Source organism: Notamacropus eugenii, chromosome 4 (assembly GCF_028372415.1).
Source record: "Notamacropus eugenii isolate mMacEug1 chromosome 4, mMacEug1.pri_v2, whole genome shotgun sequence".
Taxonomy (NCBI): Eukaryota; Metazoa; Chordata; class Mammalia; order Diprotodontia; family Macropodidae; genus Notamacropus; species Notamacropus eugenii.
This window is the reverse complement of record NC_092875.1, coordinates 295,283,808-295,291,293: the sequence shown is the minus strand read 5'-3', so window position 1 is coordinate 295,291,293 and position 7,486 is coordinate 295,283,808.

Sequence of the window (7,486 nt, the reverse complement as noted above, 5' to 3'; positions counted from 1 at the left end):
GCGGCCACGAGGGTCCCTGCACCCACAGGTGATGGGGGTTGGTGAGAGGGTCTCTTTGGCGGGTCGAGAGGGGAGTGGGGTGCCCCCATAACTTAGGCCCCCTTGGGAGGTAGCAGAGGAGGTGGGAGCAGACCAGGGCTCCCCAAGCAGGCAGGAGCCTGGATCCATTGTTGAAGGTCTCTGCATAAACCCCCTGAGGGAACTGAGCCTGTGAGGTGGCCCTGCCCCCACCTGAGCAGCTGAACTTGATCTCACACTGAATAGCAGCCCAGCCCCCACCGAAAGCCATGAGGCTGGGAAGCAGCATTTGAATCTCAGACCCCAAGCGCTGGCTGGGAGGATCTGGAGACCAAGTGGGTGTGAAGTGAATATTCAGAAGTCAAGTCACTGGTGGGGAAAATGCCCAGAAAAGGGAAAAGAAATAAGACTATAGAAGGTTACTTTCTTGGTGAACAGGTATTTTTTCCCTTCCTTTCTGATGAGGAAGAACAATGCTCACCATCAGGGAAAGACACAGAAGTCAAGGCTTCTGTATCCCAGCCCACTCAATGGGCTCAGGCCATGGAAGAGCTCAAAAAGGATTTTGAAAATCAAGTTAGAGAAGTGGAGGAAAAGCTGGGAAGAGAAATGAGAGACATGCAGGTAAAGCATGAACAGCAGGTCAGCACCCTGCTAAAGGAGACCCAAAAAAATGCTGAAGAAAATAACACCTTGAAAAATAGGCTAACTCAATTGGCAAAAGAGGTTCAAAAAGCCAATGAGGAGAAGAATGCTTTCAAAAGCAGAACTAGCCAAATGGAAAAGGAGGTTCAAAAGCTCACTGAAGAAAATAGTTCTTTCAAAATTAGAATGGAACAGATGGAGGCTAATGACTTTATGAATTATATATAAATTATCTCTCATAAAAGAGGCAAGCAAAAGACTTATTAGTGGAGGGATAAAGAGGGGAGGTGAGAGAAAAACATGAAATTTACTCTCATCACATTCTACTAAAGGAAGGAATAAAATACACACTCATTTTGGTATGAAAACCTATCTTACAATACAGGAAAGTGGGGGATAAGGGGATAAACAGGGTGGGGGGGATGATGGAAGGGAGGGCATTGGGAGGATGGAGCAATTTGAGATCAACACTCATGGGGAGGGACAGGATCAAAAGAGAGAATAGAAGTAATGGGGGACAAGATAGGATGGAGGGAAATACAGTTAGCCTTATATAACACGACTATTATGGAAGTCATTTGCAAAATTACACAGATTTGGCCTATATTGAATTGCTTGCCTTCCAAAGGGAAGGGGTGGGGAGGGAGGGAGATAAAGAAGTTGGAACTCAAAGTTTTAGGAACAACTGTCGAGCACTGTTCTTGCCACTAGGAAATAAGAAATACAGGTAAAGGGGTATAGAAAACTATCTGGCCCTACAGGACAAAAGAGAAGATGGAGACAAGGGCAGAGAGGGATGATAGAAGAGAGAGCAGATTGCTAATCGGGGCAATTAGAATGTTCAGTGTTATGGGGTGGGAAGAAGGGACAAAAAGGGAGAAAATTTGGAACCCAAAATTTTGTTAAAATGAATGTTAAAAGTTAAATAAATAAATAAAAGGGAAAAAAAGAAATATGAAAATTAAAAAAAAAAGCAGAATTGGCCAGATGGAAAAGGAGATTCAAAAGCTCACTGAAGAGAATAATTCCTTAAAGATTAGAATGGAAGAGATAGAAGTTAATGACTTTATGAAAAATCAAGAAATTATAAAACAAAACCAAAGGAATGAAAATATGGCAGACAATGTGAAATATCTCATTGGAAAAACAACTGACATGGAAAATAGATCCAGGAGAGACAATTTTAAAATTATGGGACTACCTGAAAGCCATTATCAAAAAATGAGCCTAGACATCATCTTTCAAGAAATTATTAAGGAAAACTGTCCTGATATTCTGGAACCAGAGGGTGAAATAAAATATTGAAAGAATCCAACAATCACCTCTTGAAAGAGATCCAAAAGGAAAACTCCTAGGAATATTGTAATAAAATTTCAGAGCTCTCAGGTTAAGGAGAAAATATTACAAGCAGTCAGAAAGGAACAATTTGAGTATTATGGAAATATAATCACAATAACACAAGATCTAGCAGCTTCTACATTAAGGGATCAAAGGACTTGTAATATGATATTTCAGAAGTCAAAGGAGCTAGGATTAAAACCAAGAATCACCTACCCAGCAAAACTGAGCATAATATTTCAGGGGGGAAAATGGTCATTCAATGAAATAGAGGACTTTCAAGCATTTTTGATGAAAAGACCAGAGCTGAAAATAAAATTTGACTTTCAAACACACAAATCAAGAGAAGCATGGAAAGGTAAACAGGAAAGAGCAATCATATAGGACTTACTAAAGTTGAACTGTTTACATTGAAAGATAATATTTGTAACTCTTGAGACTTTTCTCAGTATTTGGGTAGTTGGAGGTATTATATACATATAGACAGAGGGCACAGAGGGAGTTGAATAGGAAGGGATGATATCTAAAAAAATAAAATAAAGAGGTAAGAGAGGAATATAATGGGAGGAGAAAGAGAAAAATAGAATAGGGCAAATTATCTCTTACATAAAGAGGCAAGAAAAAACTTTTTCAAAGGAAGAGAAGACAGGAGAGGTGAGAGGGAAAAAGTAAAGCTTACTCTCATCACATTTGGCTTAAGGAGGGAATAACATGCATACTCAATTTGCTATGAAATGCTATCTTACACTACAGGAAAGTAGGGAGAAGGGGATAAGTAGAGGGTGGGGGATGGTAGAAGAGAAGATAAATGGGAGAAGGGGGTAATTAGAAGTTAAAACTTTTGAAGAGGGATAGGGTCCAAAGAGGGAATAGAATAAATAGGGGCAGGATAGAATGGAGGGAAACTATAAGAGAAGGGAGGGATGTGATAGAAGGGAGGGCAGATTGGGGAAAGGGGTAATCAGAATGTATGCTGTCTTGGGGTGGGCAGAGGGGAGAGGTAGGGAGAAAATTTGGAATTCAAAATCTTGTGGAAATGAAAGTTGAAAACTTAAAATAAATGCATAAATTAGAATTAAAAAAAAAAGAACACAAGCCATTTCCCATCTGATAAATGGTCAAAGAATATGAACAGACAGTTTTCAGATGAAGAAATCAAAGACGTCTATGGGCTTATGAAAAAGTGTTCTAAATTTCTTTTGATTAGAAGAATGCAAATTAAAACAACTCTGAGGTAGCACCTCACACCTATCAAATTGACTAATATGACAAAAAATAAAAATGATAAATTCTGGAGAAGATGTGGGAAAATTGAGATACTAATGCACCGTAGGTGGCTGATCCAACTATTCTGGTGAGCAATTTGAAACTATTCCCAAAAGTCTATAAATTGTGCATATGCTTTATCACTACTAGGCCTGTAGCCCAAAAAGATCATTAAAAAATGAAAAGGATCTACATGGGCAAAAATATTGACAGCAGCTTTTTTTGTGGTGGCAAAATATTGGAAACTGAGGAATTGTCCATCAATTGGGGAATGGTTAAACAAGCTGTGGTATATGAATGTAATGGAATACTATTTTGTAACAAGAAATGATAAACAGATTTCAGAAATACCTAGAAAGACTTGTATGAACTGATGCAAAGTGATATGAACAGAACAAGGAAAACATTGTACACAGTATCAGCAACATTGTGTGATGACCAGCTATGAATGACTCATCTCTTCTCAGCAACACAGTGATCAAAAACAGTTACAAAGGACACACAAAGGAAAATGCTATCCACATCCAGATTAAAAAGTGATGGACTCTGAACGTAGATTGAAGCATTTTTTTCCGCACTTACTTTGTTCTTTTTCATGGGTTTTTTTTTCTTTTTGATCTGTTTCTTCTTTCATAACTGTGATTAATACAGAAATATGTTTTACATGATAGCATATGGATAACCTATATCAAATTACCTACCATTTTCAGAAGAAGGGAGGGAAGGAGGGGAAAAAATTTGAAACTCGAAATCTTGTAAAATTGAATGCTGAAAATGGTCTTGACTTGTAATTGGGAAAAAATAGAAAACTATTTTTTAAAAGAAATTCTGTCTTGTTTTTATCCTCCTGATCACCTCAACCAGTTAGTATGGAAAGCACATATATAAGTAGCCAGTATCAGGTAACTTCTTTTCAGGATTGCCGCCTCAGGAGGCAGTGATTCAGTTGCAGAAGCGTCACCTAAGTCCCCAAAGTGAGCAATACTGCCCCCTAGGGGATACTGGAACAATGTGAGGGTTGGTAGTCACCTCAGGTGCAACTGGGGAGTGTTGAATAAAAATAAAGGGGCAGTGGAAGTGTAAGAAAAGAAGAGAACATTTTGAAAAATTGTTTATGCATATTTCATCTGTTGTATAACAGTTAAAGCTGTTTCCAAATAAACACACAAAATGCAACTTCTAACCAATTAGTGGTCAAGTCCACTGACAGACCTTAAGAAGCAAGTGTTGGCTGGTGAGGGTGTTGCACAATGTTGGAAAGTCCAGCAGGAATATGCGCATGTAATAACTTGTTTGCTATACAATACTATATGGTTACATGACACAACAGTGCATCATCAAAATTTCAACACAGGAAAAAACACAAATTTACAATAAAATATTAAATTTAAGATGCATCCTTTTCAAACACATGTTTTATATTTTTAAATGAAGCAAATTTAAAAAAAAAAATTAAAGAATTAAAGAAAATAGATTCCCAGGGAGGTGCTGAGGAATTTTTTTTTTAAGGTGGTGGTCAACCAATTAAGTTTGGGAAACTCTGGTCTGGAGCATCTGAGCTCCTAAAGTAACTCACTGGGTAGAAAATAAGATGCAAGCCTAAGGCTTACATATGTCTTCCAGAGTACATCCTGGAATACCTTTCTAGGTATTTCTGAAATATACCCAGAACCCTCTTTCAGACTTATAGTAGGTCACTGGATTCAGATGGCCCTGGAGGAGAAGTGAGGCTGGTAACCTGCACAGCCCTCCCTCGCTCAAAATAAAGTCAAGTGCAAGTCATGTCATTATTTCGCTGATGGCATGGTCTTCTTCAGCAATGAAGGAGGTACACACACAATATGCAGTATAGTGTCCTGAGCCAAACTCTTTCCCATGATTCATGATGATAGTAGATAAATCATAGATAAAGCAATCTGGTCTGAGAGCCTTTAAAGATTTTCTGTAACAATAGGGTTTTTTGTTTAGAATTTCATTAAAGCCAATATGTACTCATGGGGCAGCTAGATGGTATAGTGGGTAGAGCACCTGGAGTCAGTCAGTCCTGGAGTCAAGAAGACTCCTCTTCCTGAGTTTGCATCCTGCCTAAGACACTTACTAGCTGTGTGACACTAGGCAAGTCACATAACCCTCTTTACCTCAGTTCCTTAGCTATAAAATGAGCTGGAGAAGGAAATGGCAAATCACTCCAATATCTGCACCAAGAAAAGCCCAAATGAGGTAATGAAGAGTTAGACACTACCGAAGTGACGCAACAACATCGATTCCTATTTCCTCTGTTAGTATGCCCTGACTAATGCTAGAACTGATCACACATTAATTTTTTCTTCTAAAGTTTCAGTTTCTATGAAGTTAGCTAATATGGCATTAACCAAGCAGGGACACTGTTGAATCATCTCTTTTCCAATGAAGTGGCATCTTTCAGGAAATTCCAGGGACAGGTTCCAGAAATGTTCTCTGACAAGGCAGGATATCTGTCATAGTCCAAACCACCATCTTTCAAGATTGCCACTGCAATCAGTCACAGCTGCAGCAGCAAAAGCAGCAGCCATAGCAACAGGGAACGAAGGCCAAGGCAGGACCTTGCAGTCCAAGATTATAATTTTATAAAGATATGCATTCTTTTTCATTGTTTCCTATATCGTTCCTCTATATTCCTATAGGCTTCCTCTCTAAGGTTACCTTTCATTTATTCTTTTTTTTGGTAGAATTATCATTTTTATATTGCCTTTGCCCACCCATAAACAATTAATATTTCTTCAATTACTTTCATCTGAATTTATTGGTACAAATGGTGTTTCATAATTATGTTACTATATTTCCTGGGCTTGGTTTGACAGGTATACTATCAGATATTTTACATGGTCTATGGTTATTTTAAATGAAATATCTCTTACTATCTCTTCTTACTGGGATTTGTTGGTGATATATAGTAAATGCTGATGATTTATATGGGTTTATTTTATGATCTACTACTTTGCTATAATTATTAATTGTTTCAACTATCTTTTTTGTCAAACCTCTAAGATTTTCCAAGCATGTCATCATATTGCCCGCAAAAAAAATCATTTTATTACCTCAATGTCCATTCTGATTCCTTCAATTTCTTTTTCTTCTCTTATTGCTAATGCTAGCTTTTCTAGTACAATGTTGAATAACATTGATGATAATGGGCAGCCTTCTTTCCACTCCTGATCTTATCAGGAAGGCTTCTAGCTTATACCCATTACTTGCTAATGGTTTTAGATAGATGTTTCTTATCATGTTAAGGAAAAATATATTTATTCTTTAACTACTTATATCTATTTATATACTTGTAGGCTCCACTCAGGCACCAGACTTAAACCCTTGTAATTCGTGACTTTGATAGGCATTGAATGAATGAATGAACATATACATATATATGTATATATATGTATGTTACTTCATACACATATATATGTGTGTATATATATACATATATGTATGTTAATCATTTCCTATATAGGAGACTATTCTAACCTCTAGAGATACATATACAAAAGTGAGCTTCCATATCCTGAACTGTAGAACTCTGTATAAAATATAAGCCTATGAATTCAGCATTAAAATGTCAAGATGTATAATATAGAATGACAGCTAAAAGTATTAATGATTCACAATAACTCTGAGAACAAAATTATAATAAAGGAAAGTTGAGCTGACATAAATAAGCATTTTTAAATGAATGATCACTGGAAATACGCTATATGTCACTTGAGATGTATTATGATGAATTAACTAAGGCAAGCTTTGGAAAACAGAATTATAACTCTAGTGAATAGCTCAAGTGTTTAAATCAAATGAAACCAACATAAAGTCCACCAAAGGTGCATCACTCAACAAGAAAGAAAATGGCTTTCCAAATTCAATACATAATTGCCATACTGATAATTTTTTTAAAAAAATAGAAATTACATCTAATTTACCTTAACTATTTATGATCACAAACATTTAGATCTCATCTGGAATATTATCGTTTCATTCTAGGGGACATCAACTTGAAGATGCTTAAAGAAAAATTATCCTCATGTTATATTTGTGAGCAATTTCAAATGCCTTGTGTGATTAAGAAACTAACAAAAAGTGAAGTAATCTGAAGTCTTTCTGTGCTGTCTTTATCCCACAGAATAAAAATGTCTTACATGGCTTTGGAAAGAATGCAGCAACTTTTTCTACCTGGTACTAGCTTCAGATTCAG